This window comes from Chenopodium album, chromosome 12 (assembly GCF_948465745.1).
Source record: "Chenopodium album chromosome 12, dcCheAlbu1.1, whole genome shotgun sequence".
In the NCBI taxonomy this organism is placed as follows: Eukaryota; Viridiplantae; Streptophyta; class Magnoliopsida; order Caryophyllales; family Amaranthaceae; genus Chenopodium; species Chenopodium album.
In genome coordinates this window covers 4,292,455-4,313,308 of record NC_137845.1, presented here as the reverse complement: position 1 = coordinate 4,313,308, position 20,854 = coordinate 4,292,455, and the positions used below count along the sequence as shown (strand labels likewise).

The 20,854-nt window shown below is 34.4% G+C and overlaps 1 long non-coding RNA gene across 3 annotated transcripts; it reads right to left on the bottom strand.

The window, feature by feature from the left end:
• Positions 1-521: 521 nt before the first annotated feature.
• Positions 522-9,215, bottom strand: LOC145571692 (uncharacterized). Of its 3 annotated transcripts, XR_014096615.1 has the most exons (6): positions 8,898-9,215; positions 7,553-7,722; positions 6,715-7,414; positions 4,703-4,882; positions 680-745; positions 522-590 (listed from the first exon to the last, which is right to left on the bottom strand). It is a non-coding gene; the product is annotated as an uncharacterized LOC145571692 (long non-coding RNA). The 3 variants fall into 3 exon arrangements; XR_014096613.1 differs by having other exon boundaries at positions 7,553-9,215; XR_014096614.1 differs by having other exon boundaries at positions 6,715-6,764; positions 7,553-9,215.
• Positions 9,216-20,854: the final 11,639 nt, after the last annotated feature.

Below are 20,854 nucleotides of genomic sequence, written 5' to 3'. Positions count from 1 at the left end.
TAAATTCGCTTTACTTATTATAAAAAATGGTTGTAGATAAGAACTGCTTTGTTATCGAATGTAACTACTTTGAATTCTAAGTAGATTTGGTATACTCGTTTTATTTAATTTTTTAATATCTAAGAGTTGTGTTGTTATCGACGTACTTTGAATTCTAAGTAAATTAGATACACTCGCTTTATTTAATTATTAATAATGTTGCATTATTTGATTTTCTATTAAAAAACGGATATGGGCTCGGTATTTAAGCGTCGTATTTTATAAAAATAAAAATAATAAAATACAATGAATGCTTTTTTTTATATATATATAAAATAAAATACAAGTTTTTCCTAGTTACATTAATATTGATAATATTAACCCCTAATTTCTCTGTCTTCCAGCACAGTGCTCAGATATCATTTCACATAATCACATTTACAGCTCATGTACCTTCAAAAAAAAAAAAACCTGCACAACAACCTGACTATGTAAAATTGGTCAAATCACAACTCCAAAACAAAAATTACTACAGAGCTATAGCCCTCTAACTGATAAGGAATCTCATATGTGAGCGATTTAGTGAGACTTGATGTGCTGCTGCACAAGTCCTGAAACAGCAAGCAAAAAAAAATGGTTAGCCCACAAAAAAGATGTATCTCTTCAAGCAACCAACAAAGACAATACAAGGGATCTCTACCTTAACTACTACGCATGAACAGCCGACAACTTTCCTTGCTTTCCCCTCTGAATAAATCTTGCAAAGCTGCAGAAGTATTGGAAAAAAATTAGCATAAATGAGCTTTATTGAAAGGTCATCATTGTGCATATTTCTCAAAAACTCAACAAAGTTGTGGTATATAAAAGAAGAAATCTATGCTTGGATGATATCCAAATTAACTGCTAGCTAATCTAAAGATGAAAGATATCTCTGACATCAAATAACAACGCTCAATCAGAAATTTTAACACTTGTAAAGCATGTGTGAGTTGCAAACAATAATCCCATTATCCATCCAAACAACAAAATAAGGTCAACAAATGAAAATTAACATAAAGAAATTCAATAGTAGAGTAACTTACACCAGCCCACTCGCCTAGGGTCTTGGCGCTTGGAACATTAAGCAAGTTAACGTTGTGCTCAGCACACAGAGCTTTGACCAATTAGACATAGTCAGGTTGGTCACAGTCCTCGGCCAACAGGCAGAGCTCAGCAGCATGCTTCTCAATGACCTTGCTCTCCTCAACATTAATTTAAAAGGCTATGTAAATTTTAAGGAAGTATCTTCCTACTTGCTTGTAGTTGTCCTATACTTCAAACTAACCGGTTAAAGGTTCTCTTTTTTTTTTTCTTCCCTCTATCTCTCTATCCTCTAAACTACCTATCTCTTCAGCTTTTCACTCACCTTTTATGATTTTTCAATTTTAGAATACCCTCCCCTGGCATGCCCTCTCTTGAGATAATTTGGTGGGTATAATCTGGTCTCACCTTGTTTCACCATCTTTTATATTTTAATACTTGACATATATGGTTTTACATAATTATTAAAAATCTTTTTGAAAAATATTGTTTACCTACTCCTTGATTACATACTAAAGATGGTCCTCTAAACAGTTTTCATTCCTTTATCATTCCTTTAAACCACTCGCAATTTTACCTGTTTTATTTCATATCCCATTTTTTTTTCCCATTTTCTTCCTCCATAGCTTCTAAGTCTCTTCAACAATTTAACACTCAAAATGGTATCTCGAATTGTTTCTCATCTCTTCCTTCCTCTGTTGCCTCTCATTTTAATGCCTATGAAAATTATAGGTCAAAATTGTTCCAATATTACTCATTCATTCCTTTATTAGCCCATGGCCCCATATTATTTCTCTAGGTCTCTTTCTTTCTTCCTAATCCTTTGTCTCTATTCTATCCTCTAAAAAGACATTTAAAATTCCGATGTGAAGTGGTGGAGAATGATGTTGAAAATGGCTAGGGAAAACAGAGTTAGAAAACGATTAAAAGTGAAGGGTGTGGTGAGGAGAGAGAAAAACATGTGGCAAGTACATAACTTGATCGGCCAATAAGTAATTTTATTTTTTTAATTATTCTGATCGCCATCTTTCTAGCTATCCCCTTTTTACTTGTTGAATTTTAATTTTTTTTAATAGAAAAACTATTAATAAATAAAGACTACATTATTTATTTTTTATATGAAAAAATACTTTATATAAAAAAATCTAGAAAACCCCAAGTCGACCAAGCCACGTACCATTAACTCGTACCCGTACCACGTATCGAAGCGAACCACGAATCTGATAATAGTGCTCCTGACCCTTTTTCTCTCTCTCGATCCCCTCTCTCTTTCCCGGAATCTCGGCCCTTCTCTAACTTGGGTTCTTCTTTCTCGATGCATGCCTCCATCCATGGTCCTCTCTCGCTCTCTCTCATGTCCCTATTTTTTCTCTCTCCCCCTCACCTTCCTCCTCTTCCCTTCTCTCTCTCTTTCTCTCTCTCCCTCCCTCTCCCTCTTCTTCCAACTCATTCCCAACCCTTGTTTTTCTCACTTTGTCTCCTGCCCCCCCCACCCCCCCTCTCTCTCTCGGCCCCTTTCCTTTCCCGGTATGCCCTCTTCTCTCCTAGCACTCCCTCTCTTGACTTCCCAATAATGTATGGATAATTTGGTGGGTATAATTTGGTCTCACCTTATTTAAATTATTTTTGAAAAGTATTGTTAACCTACTCCTTGATTACATACTAAAGATGGTCCCCTAAACAGTTTTCATTCCTTTTTCCTTCCTTTAAACCACTCGCAATTTTACCTGTTTTATTTCATATCCCTTTTTTTTTCCCATTTTCTTCCTCCATAGCTTCTAAGTCTCTTCAACAATTAAACACTCAGTATCTCGAATTGTTTCTCATCTCTTCCTTCCTTTCTATTTTGCCTCTCATTTTAATGCCTATGAAAATTATAGGTCAAAATTGTTCCCATATCACTCATTCATTCCTTTATTAGCCCATGGCCACATACTATTTCTCTTGGTCTCTTTCTTTCTTTCTAATCCTTTGTCTCTATTCTATCCTCTAAAAGGCATTGAAAATTCCGATGTGAAGTGGTGGAGAATGATGTTGAAAATGGCTAGGGAAAACAGAGTTAGGAAACGATTAAAGTGAAGGGTGTGGTGAGGAGAGAGAAAAACATGTGGCAAGTACATAACTTGACCGGTCAATTAAGTAATTTTATTTTTTTAATTATTCTGATCGCCACCTTTTCTAGCTATCCCTTTTATACTTGTTGAATTTTAATTTTTTTTATAGAAAAACTATTAATAAATAAAGACTGCATTATTTATTTTTTATATGAAAAAAATACTTTATATACAAAAATCTAGCAAACCCCAAATCGACCAAACCACGAACCATTAACTCGTACCCGTACCACGTATCGAAGTGAACCACGAATTTGGTAATAGTGCTCCTGACCCATTTTCTCTCTTCCGATATCTCTTTCCCGGAATCCTGCCCTTCTCAATCTTGGGTTCTTCTTTCTCGATGCATGCCTCTATCCATGGTCCTCTCTCGCTCTCTCCCATCCATGTCCCTATTTTTTCTCTCTCTCCCTCACCTTCCCCCTCTTCCTCCCCCCCTCTCTCTCTCTCTCTCTCACTCTCCCTCTTCTTCCAACTCATTCCCAGCCCTTGTTTTTCTCACTTTGTCTCCTGCCCCCCCCCACCCCCCCTCTCTCTCTCTCGGCCCCTTTCATTTCCCGGTATGCCCTCTTCTCTCTTCGCACGCCCTCTCTCGACTCCCCAATGTATGGATAATTTGGTGGGTATAATTTGGTCTCACCTTTTTCCATCATCCTTAATAAAATTATTTAAAATCTTTTTAAAAAGTATTGTTTTCCTACTCCTTGATTACATACTCCCTCCGTCCCCGAAAGAACGACTCTTTTGGGTTGATTTCGCGGGTATTAATAAAGTTAAATAAAATAAGTAAAAGTAAATATTGGAAAGATAAATTTAAATGGGATTTACAAAAAAGTAAAGAGAGATAGTAATAAAAGTATATGTAAAAAAAAAAAAATTATATGGGGAAGCTAATTTTGCAAAAATATTGTTGCAAATTGGTGGGTATTTTAATGCTAATGGGTCATTCTTTTTAGGACTAAAGGTAGGCCAAATGGGTCGTTCTTTCGGGGACGGAGAAGTGTTTAAGCTTCATTAGGTGGGACAACATAAATAGAGAGAAATTTAATAGGAATAAAAAAACAAAACAATAATTTTTATATATACATACATCTAAACAATTTGCATATGCTTATAGTGAAACAGAGCAAAACTATGCTAGATTGCTACAACTCAATATGGTTTAACAAACCAGAGAACAACATTTCAGACCAGAGGATACTACATACATCAAAATATGCAGCTGCATATGAGATATATAAGTGAAGTTTATTCGGTTTCTCAGTCATTTAAGATCCTCACCCCAACAACTAAGCCTTAGACCATGGATACAAGTTTATTAGACACCTTAATTGAATTATATGAATAGATTTTGTTTTCCCCAGTGAATGAGAATCACTACAATTCATGTGAATCACTACAAAAGACTTTAAAACATCAAACTAAAAAGATTCTAACAGTATAAAATCAAACAATGATTCATAATGTCACATAACAATAAAGCTAAATTAAGGAAAATAATATGCAAAATTTAAAGAATAAAATTAAACCTGTAGATTAGCAACCCTCTCCCGTGGTTCCAATACATTGTAGCTCTCCACCAAATTTTCAATTTCTTTATTTTGGGCTCGAATATCCGCTGCTTGACTAATGGGAGCCACATCTTGGGTGTCCCTTTCATCCATAGTTGCTGAGTACATGATATTCAATCCTCAATGCACCAAAAGCATCTACAATTTTTTAAAAAAAAAAATTACAACAAAAAGAGCTTGTAGGCTTTTGTAATTATATATATTTGCAATCTACAATACGTGTTAAACACAGCAATGCATTTGGAAGGCACTGATTATTTTATTTTAAGGCTCAGCATCAGAATTAAGTTCAGAAGTTCATCTTCTGATGTACACCTTTCACATATTTGAACGCACCTCGCTTCCATCATAAATGAGGAATCAAGAGAGCACATATGAAAATTAACAATTCTAATTAAAGCATTTGGTCCCATTCAATATGGTTGTAGGATTATTCACATCAGCTTCAAAGGCTTATTTATTTAACACTGGCTATTTCTTTTAGCTGCCTTAGCTTTCCAAAGCTAAAAGTCATTCTGCTTAACAACATGTAAACTATAGAATTCTTTTTTTGAACCAACTCATTCACCCTAGAGAAGTTGTAACACCGCTATTTTTTAAAAGTACATCTACAGTGACTACAATCAACCAGGTCTGGTATATCAACATCAAAAAAGCGGCAACTTGACATGAAGAATAGCATCTAAATAAACCTTGATTGCTGCAAGCAAATAAATAGGAATTTGGGGATATCCAAGTTCCATAAGAAACTAATTCCAATAAAACATAAAAATATGCTTCTACGAAGAGATAAACAAGTTTTGAATTATTTTTTAAAAAACCTGTCTTACATCATTACCTTATTGCACACTTTATTATAAATAGTTATATACTTATATGTGTCAAACAGAATTTATGGAAATGAGACCCATGTTTCACCACATAAGTCCAAGTTTCATAAATAAACTGTTAGGGATGTTATCTTTGTTTATTAAAAATTTAAAACACACGCCATAGTTCAGCCACGAACGTTATATGTTCAGGATCATTGAAGATATATACACAAGAGAGAAAATGACACACATTCTATTGTCACATCAGCTCAAAGGAAAAGGGTCCTTCTCTGTGCTATAACGACCGCCTAGACAAAACGGGACAATTTCAAAATCACTTGCTTAAGGAGATCTCTGACAAGAACATAAAAGGAATAAGTATTTGATAGAGAATTCCATAGAATGAGAACACACATGAGAAAAGATCCCAGGGATCATATGTTTCAAATTATGTTCAAGTCACAGGCATAGCAATCAAGAAATGACATCAAATAATTAAGCAAGCTAATGATTTCATCATAGTACTCAAATCTATTAAATTTGAAGCAGCAGAATCTAGAAACAGTGAAACTGAAGAGCTTACATTCCAAACTACAAAAAATGCATTGTCAATAGAAATCCATGCATCAAGTCTGTACCAAACAATAACAGCAACTAAAAAATCATTCCAACAAGATCCATGATAGCCATGCTAGGCAACAGCATGCCCAAATAAAGTATGCAGTACAATTGAGTAATATAGTAGGTTATAAATGCAGCAATGGGTAATATAATCTAATCCATGCGGTTAAACATGACTTTCTGATTTTATAATTGATTTCAATAGTAGTATTTTTTTTTTATCCCAAATATCTCTTTTTTAAGGCAAGAAAAATAACCCAGTTCATCCCACAAACATAACCCAATTAATCTCACATTATAACCCAAATTATAGGAAAAGGGCACGAAAAATAAAATCGTACCTCCATAGCTTTTCCTATCCGGGTTTCAAGACAATTAATTAGACCTAAAAAACGATAACAGAAAGCGATATACCCAACATCGGAAACAAACATATGAATAACCAACACCAGAGTAATAAAAATAATCAAATAGCATGATTTTATGTAGAAAGATACAAGGATCATCTCCATTGATAGAATAAAATAGCATGTTTACCTTTAATCAAATGCAGAAGGATCATCTCCATTAATAGATCCTTTAGCTCCCTTAAAATCCAAAAAAAATCAAAAAAAGAATCATCAGCTCTTAATCCTTCATCTTCCATAATACATGAACTTCCCAAATCATTACATATTAACAATAACTCTATAATCAATCAAAATATTACAGATTTTGGCAAAAATTTGTAACCTTTTTGTTCTGCAATATGAATTGATCCTACTAAATACCAATTTCACCCAACTGTCAAATTCAATATAGCATCTTTACATCAACTGGCCAAATTAAATATAATTTGATAAGCATTAATCATTTAAAACATATAGTTCACCCATTCATTTCTATAAAATTACATTGAAAGTTCATGAAACACATATGAGCAGAAAGTAAACCTTATAGAACGCTGATGCTTAATCGAATTTCAAGCAAAGGTCCAATCAAAACAATAGAAACTGGGAACATAAAGCAGATTCCATTAGCCAGAAAGCATGAATATGCATATATTATTTCAGGAAAAACATCAAATTAATCACGATTAAGAGCTAGGTTATGATCAGTTAAAAAAAAAAAATCAAATTATGACATACCTCGCAAGTTCGAGTCTCATCGTTACCCACTTACCAAAAATAGCAAATAATCCCTCTATCGAGTATTTTCTAACTTGCTCATTGTTTTAAGTCTTCTAAGAATCCTAACACTGTAACATTCCATCATTAATGTTGATACTTACTCCGAGTTTTTTTTTTAATGTTCGCAACATATCCTCTTGGCACGGATACTAATAATTAAATTAAGTAAACAGGCAATAAGAAAATTCAGAAGAAACAAAAAAAACCTGGGGATCATCGACAGCAAAAGGAACCGGAGAAGCAGTATGAAAAACACCATGACACCCAGAAATAGCAGAATCAAAAGAACCCTCTTCCATTAAATTTGCTTTAAATAGGTGTAGTCTTTCTTTTGCACCTTCTAACCCCAACAAATGTTCAACCTTTTTCTGATCATCTGACAAAACAATGGAATTCTTAAATAGCATTTTCCAAAAGTAAACTATAAATATGCCCTTGTATTCAAACATCTAATAACTTATCAACAGAGAGGGTGACCACTTACTAATAAGTTAATCATTGCAAAGTTCAAACAATCAAAAAGGGGAAAAATATACAAGGAAACACAAGAAGATAGTGTATAGCGAGATTTCATGAGGAAAAGTGTATCCGGCATTGCTGCTATATATGACAATTGTTTAGAGGTTCATTCAGATGATCACCCAACTGAAGGATAAAAACACAGCCTTGAATCCTAGCCAGGGTAATTGCTTAGATGAGTTTTAGTCATAATCTGACATAGCATGAACATCAGTGTAGCTGTCCATGTATGGTAGTAGCACCATTCCTTCAAGAATTTGATGGATGCTCTTTAAATTAGTACGTACTGACCAATTATACTATAAATAGTTTAGAATCAACAGATTAAACAGTACTTAATATGAAATTAAACTAAATCTCTTCGCCACAAAGTCAAAATTTAGGATTAGAGTGGGAAGCGATAAGCACCACGGCTAATATTTAAAAGAAATTTATCATCTTGAGCCATAACAAAAGTCATACCATCACCAGAATAATTGAACTGGTCAAAATGAGGGAATATTTTGAACGAGAAACTTGTACAAAATGAAGCTGGCCATATTTGTATAGGTTTATGGTACAATACTCTATCAACTGACATATACCCCGATGTCTTTGACGAGCTATTCGACGACACCAGGGGACTCAAGTTTCAATTGTCAAGAATAGAGGACTCAGTCCACTTTTTCGGCCAGCAGCAATAGCAATTTCCTTTTTTTAAAAAAAAAAAAAAAATCCAGCTTTACCAACAAAGTATTCAAGTTCACACAATCAAGCGGTTCAATGGCTGGAAAGGGTTCGGGTTCATTACCCCCGACATCAGCGATTCAACTTCCCAATTGGAAGATCTCTTCGTTCACCAGACTTCCATCCGATTCGACGGATTTCGCACAAAACCAGCAATTAAGCAGAAAATTCACAAAATAAAATAGAAAATCTGTACAAATCTTCAACTTCCCAAAAAATGTCATATAATTTCAAGAGGTAAAAGTGAAACTCATAACTACTCACATGAATATACTTGCCAAAAATAATACAAAAGAGCAATCTAACCTGGAAGAAAAATATTAAGGAGGTAACGAGAGAAATTGTTTTTGCCACTCTTCTTAATTAGAACCGCAGATGAATACAACAGATGGCAGCGATCAGGCAAACCTTTTGCTATTCAGAATTGAAATCTCTATGCTTGGTGATGAGGTCTTTCATGTTGAAGCAAAATTCAACATTCTTTCATGAGAGCAGATTGGAGAATGAAGAGAGAGAAAATGAAGTGAGAAAGGAAAGATGGACTCCATCTGATGGAGTGATAGTGAGAAAGACTGGTTCAAAGGAGAGAGAAAGAAAATCGAAGAATTGAATGGTGGAGCATGAAAAGGGGAAAAAGCAGGACTGAAACAAGACCAAGAAGACAAAGTGCTGAAATCAAGCATGAAGGGCATTTTCGAAAATAAAAAAATAGCTTGAGGGTATAAACGGAAGCACACTGTAGATTTCAAATAGTAACACAACTTCTGGTTCTTAAAAGGGTAAGGATTAACTAATGCTATGATCATAACGACAAGAACAAAATTATGAGCCTAATTTGAATTGAATAAAATATGGGTTTTAAATTAGGATGGAACTATAAAGTTGGAACTTTTCTCCCTAAATTATGATAAGTTCAGAACCCTTTAATGTTAAGATTGAACTCGAATTCTGATACCCTATTTTTGTTTGCATATTGACAGAAATTGAAGGGCTCAAGGTGGAACATGATTCAAAAGCAACACTTTTTAAATTATCGGTAAATTATCTTTGCCAATCGTTGCTTTGTCTTTGCTTGTTTTTAATTTAATTCAAAGTTTTCAGATTTTTCTAATCTTGAGGTTGCGTGTGGTTCCCCAAGTTATCGGTATTAGCTTTTGGTTCTTGTTTTATCGTTGTTTGTATGTTCATCATATATTTATGGACGTTTTCCCTTTGAGTAACCGTTCTATTCTAATTTCTCATGAAATAACTGGTTTATTTAGTAAGAATTACAAAGAATTTGAGGATAAAAAAAGAAGAATGTATATATTATTCATATAGATGAACCCAGGCTTGTTGCCTAAATGTTAAGCTATAAATGACTATTGTTGTTAAAATGTGCATTTAGATCATCATGGATTTAGTGATTTGAGAATACTGTTTATATTTTACTCTGTATAACTTATGATTAATATATCATCTATATATACTTAGTTGCATTAGTTGCTTAGTTAAGCACAAAAATTCCAACATGATAGAATATGGATGATTACAGAGACGGTATTAAAGCAAGTAATAGTGTTACCATAAGAAAATATTACAGTTAAAGATTAACATGACTATGCATCTATTAAGAACTGTAGTATACACTCTATAGAAAAAAAAATTAAAATGAAAAATTGTTTGGATTAAAGGGAGTTTTAAAATAATTGTAACTTAGGGATCTACAGTTTATATAATTCGATTCTAGTACGGATATTAATTTCAATTCTAGTACAAAATTGCTTAGAAATGCTTCTTCCAGTGAAAATTCCCATTCTAGAGGAAAGAATACTCATCTCATGCATGCACATAAGGTTTCTTTGTGAACAATTGCTACTATTCCCTCTTTCATTTTCCTCTTTCATTTCAAAGTAGTTTGTTTGCTGTCTACAAATTAGATAAAGTGCAATGTAAATGAATTTTAGATGTCTTTTGTCCATATTTCAAATCTTGTATTCAATTTCCGAAGCGTATCAAAGGAATTCATACCACCTAAGAAACATCAAAGTAGTTCTCGTATAACCTTTTCATGACATTACTTGAGATTTTCAAAACATTTGACCAAGCAAAATTGTAAGTATGTAACTATAACAATGCATTGTTGAGTACCTGAACTTAACTATAATCTTCGACAACAGCAAGTCATAACAACCTGAAATCATACTAAGGAAATTGAGCAAAGACACTTTGACAATAAATTTTACGGAATGTGAAGAAAAATGAAACAAAAGATAAAGAACACGTTACATGTAAATTTAATAAACACCACAGTATGCAGTCTTAAAAAAGCAAGCCGCTAGTTACACAATGAAAAAAAAAGGTACAAGTACGCTTCTAATAAACTAAACACATCAAGCAGCCTTGAAGTTTTTAAAACAGATTGTCCCAGCATTGCTTTGTTAATCTCCTTCTGCTTTCAACTACAAAATTTCATGTTCAGCAAGAACCCTGTCATCAGGAGCATATTTATGAGCATTAGCCAGGTCTTCTTTAGCTGCTTCTGTTGTTGTATGCCCTAGTTCTGTTCTTGCTTTTCCCATATGTACTATGCTTTGACATTATTTTCATCGTCCTTGACTGGAACCTAACATCAAATCAACCAGTAAGTACTTGGTATCATAAAACCTAAATTACGAAGAAAAAAATGTTTCATAAGCTAGACATTTTAACTATAAAAAGTAAAGGAAGCATAACAAAAACTGATGCATGAATCTTTTAAAAAATCCTCATTCTTAACATATGTAGAAATGGCAAGCTAAACATTCCTGCTTCTATATTCTGCATCAAGAATCATCTTTCAAGATGTTCCACTGCCTTTTTGTCATTACCTGCAAAGATGTTTTATTACTACACCCATCATGCATAATCTATATCCCTAAAGGTAGATCAAAATGATATCATGTGTCAATACAACAGCAAAGTGAATTTCCACAACATCCATGTTATGTCTAACAGTCTTACCTTCATCGTCTCTACTTTTTCAAAAGTTCAGCTGCTCGCAAAAAGACCTGATCAACCTCATTAAAATCAGCTAGGTCTAGGTCAACACTCACACTTGAGAGCTTAACCTTTTTTGAGTCTTCTAATATCTGACGTAGATTTCTGTAAATGTTCCTATGTCAGTAATTTTTGCAGGTAATTTATCAAACTCATGCAAGTATAGAGGTTGCTCTTCATAATCTGCACCATTTGAATATGTCTAAAAAATGTCAGATAAATCTTCTGAATATGAGTTCACGCTTTAATCAATCAATCAATCAATCAATCAAAGCCTTAATCCCAAAAGTGGGGTCGGCTAACATGAACCAAATTTGATTATTCCGTGTAGTCATCAACATAAATCTTTCTCCTCCATCCCTTACGATCCAAAACTTCATCCTCACGTAAATCCATGCACTTCATATCCTTCCTCACTCCTTCCAACCAAGTCATCTTTGGTCTCCCTCTTCCTCGTTTAATCCCTCCATGGTCCCACTCTTCCACTCTTCGCACCGGTGCACCCTCGGGTCTCCGTCTTACATGTCCAAACCAACGCAGACGATTTTCCCTTAATTTATCTACAATGCCCGCCACACCTACTTTCTTGCGAATAACCTCATTTCTGATTCTATCTCTTAAAGTGTTTCCACACATCCACCTTAACATGCGCATTTCCGTAACCTCCATCTTTTTAATATGCTCTTTCTTAGAAGCCCAACATTCTGTACCATAGAGCAACACTGGTCTTATGGCAGTCCTGTAGAATTTTCCCTTCAACTTTAAGGGAATGCTGCGGTCGCATAACACTCCCGTGGCCGCTCTCCATTTAAGCCACCCTGACTTAATCCTGTGGGTCACGTCTTGATCAATGTCACCATTCTTCTGGATGATCGACCCTAGGTACTTAAAACATTCACTCATGGTCAAATCCTTTCCATCCAAACTCACCACTTCATTGCTTGTCCCCCTCTGAGTGCCAAAACGACATACCAAATATTCAGTCTTACTCCGACTTAGCTTAAACCCTCTAGATTCCAACCTTTGCCTCCATTGCTCCAACTTGACATTAACCCCATCCTTAGTCTCATCCACCAAAACGATATCATCTGCGAACAACATACACCATGGAACCTCATCTTGAATTGGTCTAGTTACTTCATCTAGAACCGTTGCAAAAAGAAAAGGGCTTAATGCAGACCCTTGATGCAATCCGATTGTAATAGGGAAATCTTTTGTCAACCCTCCGCATGTCCTCACATTTGTTGACACATCCCGATACATATCCTTAACTAGGTCTACATACCTTCGTGGGATACCTTTCTTCAACATTGCCCACCAAAGTATCTCTCTTGGCACCTTGTCATATGCCTTCTCTAAATCAATAAAGACCATATGAAGATCTTTCTTCTTTACCCTATAAAACTCCATCATTTGTCTTATCAAATGGATTGCCTCCATAGTAGATCTCCCAGGCATAAAACCAAATTGGTTATCTGAAATGCTTGTGCATGCCCTCAACCTTTGTTCAATCACCCTTTCCCACAACTTCATAGTATGGCTCATAAGCTTAATTCCTCGATAGTTAGAACAATCTTGAGCGTCTCCTTTGTTTTTATAAACCGGGACCAAGGTGCTCTTCCTCCAATCTTGTGGGATCCTTGTAGCCGTCCATATCTTGTTGAAAAGGTTTGTTAACCAATCAATACCAATCTTACCCAAACACCTCCACACCTCTATCGGTACCCCATCAGGGCCAACCGCCTTCTTAGGTTTCATCTTCCTCAGTGCAATCTCCACCTCTACTCTCCTAATCCTTCGCACATACTCCATGTTGATTTCTTCATCACTCATAGAGGTATCTCCTATCACAACTCCATTACTTCCATTAAATAATTCATCGAAGTACCCCTTCCACATGTCCTTGATGCCCTCCTCTTGCACTAGGACCATTTGGTTCTTATCTTTGACACACTTCACCATGCCAATATCCTTCCTTGCCTCTTGTCTTCTCTTTGCCATCTTATAAATGATCCTTTCTCCCTCCTTGGAATCAAGCTTTTCATAAACCTCCTGATATGCCTTTTCTTTTGCTTGGCGAACATCTGCCTTTGCCTTACTCTTAGCCTCCTTATACGCTGCAAAGGTTTCATCACTCCTACATTTTCCTAAGGCTTGATAGCATTCCCTTTTTTGCTTAATTACTGCTTTCACCTCTTCATTCCACCACGAAGTATCTCTCTGTACCGAAGTTCTTCCCCTTACTTCCCCTAAGACCTCTTTGGCCACTCTTAGGAAACAGTTCTTCATTCGTAACCAAGTCATGTCCGGATCCACCTCTCCATCCCAATCCGCTTCTTCAATTACCTTTTCTGTAAAAACCTTAGCTTTTGCATCCCTTAGGGTCCACCATCTTATCCTTGGTTCTTCTTGTCTAACTTTTTTCTTCGCCTTCTCTTTCAGACGAATAGTCATTACCAATAGCCGGTGTTGGGTGACCACACTCTCCCCTGGGATAACCTTACAGTTTATGCAACTTTGTCTATCTATGCTCCTTGTGAGCAGGAAGTCTATTTGAGTTGCATTTGCTCCATTCCGAAATAAATTGTAAATAAATTATCATCCTCCACAGTTTTATCATATTGATCCATCAATTCTCTAAGGTTGTCTGAAGGGGGTGACTCTAAGCTTGGTAAGGGAGCAGAAGAAATATCATGGGTATCAAAGCTATACATTTATAGGATTTACAGCTAGCTCAGAAGCATATTCCTCTTTGTTTCGAGCCTGCGCCCTCAGCAGCTTAAGTTGTTCCCGCTAGCCTTGGAATATATCTTCTAACATCCCGTAAAGAATCTCTGTATTGAGATTTATTTTATCCAATGCCTAAAAAGAAATAAACATTCATCTATTAGTGAGTTAAGAAGCACTCTCCCTGATGTATCCATTAAATTATGCCCAGCAGCAATTACAACAAAAAAATTGTATAGCTCCTTATGAAGTTATGAAGCTAAAAAATATTGAATTCAATGATAACATTTGGAGCTAGAAATAGAATTCAGAACCAGAATGAATGGACTTAATTTGCCCATCAAAAACATAATTCTTAGTCATGTTATAACCCTAACAATCAACCAAAGAAGTGTTCCTAAGATCTCCTGTCAAGGGTGTCCTTGAATCACACAAATGGTTTTCACCTGCACTAATTTTGACATATCGAGAACCCGGTTTCATGGGTTGAGGAACACCTATATGAACAAACCCACCGTCCCCCTAGTAGGCTGATATGATTCCATCAGAAGTCCACAAATAAACCCATCATCCGTAGTTAAATCCAGGAAACTGAGATGTGTTGGAGCTCCATAAATTATACTTTGTAGCATTATTTGCACCATAACAGGTTGCAGAATTGGACCAATCTGGTTTCAATTCACAAAGAACAAGACCATTTTCACTATATGAAATAGCAATAGAAGACATTGAATCTAAACCAGATACCCACCACCAGAAATCTGAATAAACTATAGCAAACACCAAAAACTTTGCTGCAAATTTCAACACCAGAAATCAGACATCTGTATACTTTTACTAAATGTCTTAAAATTCATCCTATATCTTCTTCCCTCATCGTTGTTGTGTACCAACTCTCTTATATATCTCTCTCTCCCTATCTCATTTCCCTTTCTATCCCTCCCTTGCTTTCTCCCACCTTCTTGCTCATTCTTCCTCCCTCCCATCCACTATTCTTAATTCTTATATAGTTTTGAGCTATTTAGTAAGCCTTTTCCTAAGCTAATTGCCCCCACTATTTATTACCCTTTTTAATAAGATTTTCTTAAGTGGTCTTTATTTCTACATTAATAATGTTTTCTTAGAAAGGTTCATTACTTATACCACTATTTTACTTTTAAAACGTATTATTATTAAAAAAAAAAAAAAAAAAAATTCGCCATGTCTCTTGGTTTTTGTGATCTTTCTAATGATATAAAGTCAGTTCATGTTAGTTCCCCTTTATCCTTTTAACATTTGTCTTAAATTTTTTCCAATCTCTTCTTCCCTCATGTTGTGTGCACTCTGTATTATATTTCCCCCTCTCCCTATTTCATTTCACTTTTCTATTCTTCCCTTGGTTTATCCCACCTTCGTTTTCCTTGAAGCTGTTCTATCTATTTATTAGCAAAATCCATCACAATAAACATGTTCTATCTATTTTTTTGAAGATCTTCTGACCAGAAATATTTAGAGATGAACTTGATTGCGTCAAGATGGTCACTATAAAGTATATTCCATTGTATACCTAATATAAAATGAAGAAAGATTCAAGCTTTATTCATTTTATAAGAAGAAAGCGGCGCAACAAATATTTTGAGGGCTCTGCCTTTGAAAGATTCATTCCCTCATATTTATATCATCATTACACCATTGATAGTGTGACAACACATTAAAGAAAAAGACAGCGAGAACATTCGGTCCTTACATAGCAGCTATACCAGAAACAAACAAAAAAGCTAACTACCCCATACTATACAACACGTAGTATTTCCTACATAAACAACTTCATGTAACAAGCTAAAACTTCCTACAATAGTACCTAAATGCATAAACAAGTAATTGAGGTAAAAATTAGATGAGGGGGGGGGGAGGGGGAGAAGATAGCTACACAACAACATCAGCAAATAAACATGAAAGATCAGTCCTGATCCATTATTTTTTTGAGAATGTAAGTTTCACTACAGGGGAGTTTTAACATTTAAGCATGAAAAGCCATATGCATAGTCACATAAGCTTAAAATCACATAATACTTTGGACATCTCCCATCAATTCTTTTGAGACTGAAATTATGTGTCACGACTGTCACCTGAATAGAGAGAAAGAAGATGGAGGCCTTTTTGGCGTATTCGGATCAACAACTCTCTCTTCCTTGTTCTTCTTTTTCACCTCTTAGGTTTACTGCATTCATGCATAAACCGGAGTTATAACTACCTTTATGAAAATAGAGACACATAGACAAGCACAAAAGATTTAAGAAAGGAATCCAATTATCAACCTTGATGATGTTATCAGCCTTTTTTTTCTCTGTAAGCACCAGTAAAGCCTTAACCTTCTGAATTTTCATAAATTCATCATCTTTTTTCAAGCAAGCAGCTTCTTCTTCTTTCTTTTTTTGGTATCTTTCCTGGTACATAAATTCCAATTTTCCAGCATCAATAAACGCCGTGTGGTTGCATAAATATAGTTTTACACAAGCAAAATCTATCAAAATTATTTTCCAAAACGAATTTATGGGTAAGAGAGGGACACCGGACTAAACAAAAGACGCAGTCTGCTTATTTTTTCCAAAGTAAAATGTTAGGAAATATGAAGAATATAATATATAAAAAAATTAAAAAAAAATAGAAAAAGAATTGCTACATAGTAACTATCAAAGAAATTAAGAGGATGAAATTGTTTTGATAACTTATATCTTGTTTGGTCTTTAAAGGTGCTTGAAAATGAAAACTAAGGAAAGAGGGAGTTTGTAGTTTATAGTTTGGGTTCACTGTGGTAAACATCAGGCACAACAGGAACAAAAAAATTGAATGAGATCACCAATAACACCCAAAACTAACATAAATAACAGACACCAGTTCTAGCTAGCATCAAAAACAATAATAAAAAACTAATTACTAATTGCTGTGTCTAAAAACCCGGGATTATATATGCTACCCCGGCTGGTAGAATGATAAAAACAACCAATGTTTGAAAGAATATAAAGCAACTTGAGAATATAATTTGTAGCTAACTATTAATAACAAAGAAGTGTAAATATCTACGCTCTTAATGATCAAGAAAGCAATCTGAAATTACAATGGGTGAAAACACTAAATAAACCTTTAAAGGTCACCCAATTTATAAGGTATACGTAATACAATTACATCAAACCACAAAAGTATAACTTTCAAAATCCAAAAACTCAATATAATACTCCCTCCATACTCAAATTATTTCTATGGGTTCGTGACAAGAAAGGAAGAGGACAAGATAGAACTACTCCAAATTCTTAGATTTCTACATTCTCTACTTTAATACCTTCATTATTGTTACGAGACTTACAACTAACATCTTTACCATAGCATTTCCATAATTAGACGTATTCATTGAATATAATCGAATACCTTTTCTAAATTTGCCATTATAGTAGATCAATCATACTTACTACATAACAAAATCATTTTGAACAGCTCTAGCATTAACATGATCTTTTGATTAGGTAACAACTATTACCATGATAAATTGTATAAGATAGAACCCATACCTTAACAAAACATATGTTCTTATTCATTTGACTCACGTTGAGAATTATCCTGCAAAAAGAAGGATAAGGAAAATAGAGAGAATTAATGGTTGTATAATACTAATCCCCTAAACCCACAAAATAAATGAGATATTGGAGGAATAATAAAATCAATCAGCAAAGGATTGTCCTCTAATTGGTGTATCCAATAATAGAGCAACTTTTTTTTTTTTTTTTTTTTTTGAGGTAGAAAAGGAACTTAGTTAATAATTAAGGAGGTAGTTAAGTTTACAAAAGGCGATCTCTCACTGTGAGAGAACAAAAGTACAGTCTGATCAGAAGCACGATCATCTAGAGAGATACAGTCAGAATCTAGGTAGTTTATACAATAAGGAGGGGGACTTTGTAAAACAAAAAGCTGGTTCCGTTCAGTTGCCTCCTTCCGTGCCTCCTTTGCCATGATGTCAGCAACTCTGTTCTTCCCTCTTTCTCCATAGTATAGTTGGACCTCAGGCAGTTGAAGAAGCTGCGCCCTGCATTCAAGCAATGGTGGGGTTAGGACACTATTGCTTGTGTCATTTAGATCAAGCACTATGTTCCTGCAGTCTGTTTCAATAATAGAGCAACTTAAAAAGGCACATTCATTCCTTAAAAAAAATAAAAATAAATAAATTAATTGCAATTCAACTTATGATAAAAACCAGGAAAACAAAATCATAAAAAGACAACATCTAACTAATCAAAGGCAATAGGAAAGCAAGTCGTGCTACTTGTCAAATATGGATGGTCAAGTTGGACACTTCTTTCTCTTTTGGGAGACCTTCTTTCTCTACACACTCAATAGAATTAGCCACTTTACCTGAGTTATAGGATTGGATTGGAAAGCGTGATGGGGGTAAGATTATCTCTATCGTTTCAAATAATTTTAACATGAAATCATAACTTTAAAGAGTTGATTTTCAAACCAATCCATTTTGAAATAATTTTAGCATGAAATTTCAGGTCCAGTAGAATCCGCCAAAGGGTATGAATTAACATCTCAAGTCACACAACACATGATGGTCTCTACCCCCGTACCTTGAATGAATATATGACCTAGAGAAAACCCCTTAGCAAAAGGAAAAGCCATTAAATGGCTTCTACCTGTCTACCTCCAACTTGCATTACATGAACATAAGATATTTAATGGTGACAACTATTTCAATTCTGCAAATTCTAAACAAACATGAGTTGGTAGCAATTCTCATAGCAAGGAACTGTAATGGACTCATACTTGCTGGACTCGCACACCCACAATCAACATAGAAAACATAGAGCAAAAAATGAGCCTTAGATAAGAAATATTGCAAACGGGGTTTTGTAGAAGCTATCAAATTTAGGAAGTCAATCTCTGACAAAAGATTATTTTATAAAGATAAGTAAGCTCTGACAAAAGATTATATGATATCTATTATCATCTTGAATGAGTAAATCCTACCATGAATTAAAAATTGACACCCTAATACCAACTTTTTATGATGAGATGGTGCCATGAGAAAACCAGTAAGAAACATTGCTCAAGTTGTGTGGAGTTGCAACTGCAAATCATCAAAGGTGCTGTAATAATCATGTAACCTAAGCTAATAAAATCAACACCAGCCATATGAGATTGTTTGCCTTATTGTTTTATTAAGAAAGCAAACTTGCTCCCTAATAATGTACGACCTTTGAAATTAATGCAAAACATACTGAAAAATAAGAAAGTGCTCAAAAAATTAAATTGAATACAGTGGAAATTCAAAAAAATCAATAAACTACAACAACACACTTAAAAAAATTATTAAAAAAAGGAGAAAAAACTAAAAACAGCAATTACTACTGTAGATCACTTCTTGATAATCCTTGCTATAATTGAGTCTCTAATAATTGCTTCTTTGTGATTGAAATTTGATTGTAGAACATAAAATCATAAGAAATAGCTCGGTATTTTCCAAATCTAATCTAATCTAATATATATATATATATAAAGGGGAGTTTTCCCCCGAGGTTTTAGAGAGCCACGTAGGATATAATTTTCTTAGCGCGTCATGTAAGATTATAAATTTTAGTTGTAGCCAATTAAATAAGAGATTATTAATTTTTTTAGAAATAATTAATTCAAATGCCACGTAAGCGAAATTAGCGACTGATATTTTTAAGTAATTAAATATAAAATATTATCTTTTGATATTAGGAATTTTTTCTAAATATTTTACAAATTTTAGCACATAAATAAAAAAAAAACCTCAAACAAATCGTACATTGCACGGGCTTAATTCAGTATTATTGTATAAGAGGATGTCACATGCGCCTAATAATAAGAAAAGAAAGACTTAATACAGAACCTTAGAGTTCTGTTACTCCAAGTAGACGAAAACAGAAAAGGTCCTAATAGTAGACTTAAGAAATCGAAAAATAAAAACCATTTCGCCTAAACAAATTGCAGAAAAGATCAGCAAATTAATTTAAATTCAAAAACATATATTCAATTATTCATACCCGAATTCATAAGCACCATTAGAGGGTCTGTTCTCTTTAGCTCAGTTCAGTTCCTAATATCCTCCTCTCATAAAATATTCAATTCAGTTTAGTCAGTTGTTCAGCTTAGTAAATCAGAACATGCCCAAAGTGCTTTTCAGAGAACCTCAAAACCAAATCCCTCATTCTCTGGTCTCATAACAAAAAAACCAAAGATTGAGAAAATTTAATGGCAAAATCATCACTAAAAAAAACAAAGAAACCCGAATTTAGGAGAGAGAAAATACCTGAATTTAGGAGAAAAAATTTCTGTAGTGATTGAATCGTCATTTAAAACTTCATATTATAATTCAAAACCCTAGGTCAAATTGATGCTTAATTTCAGGTACAATTTGATTTGATTTAGAGAGAAAGTGAATCAAAGGAGAGGAGATATCATAAAAAAGGATAATCATCTACCTCCAAGAAGTAGTTTTAGGCCCTGTTTGGTTTGATGTA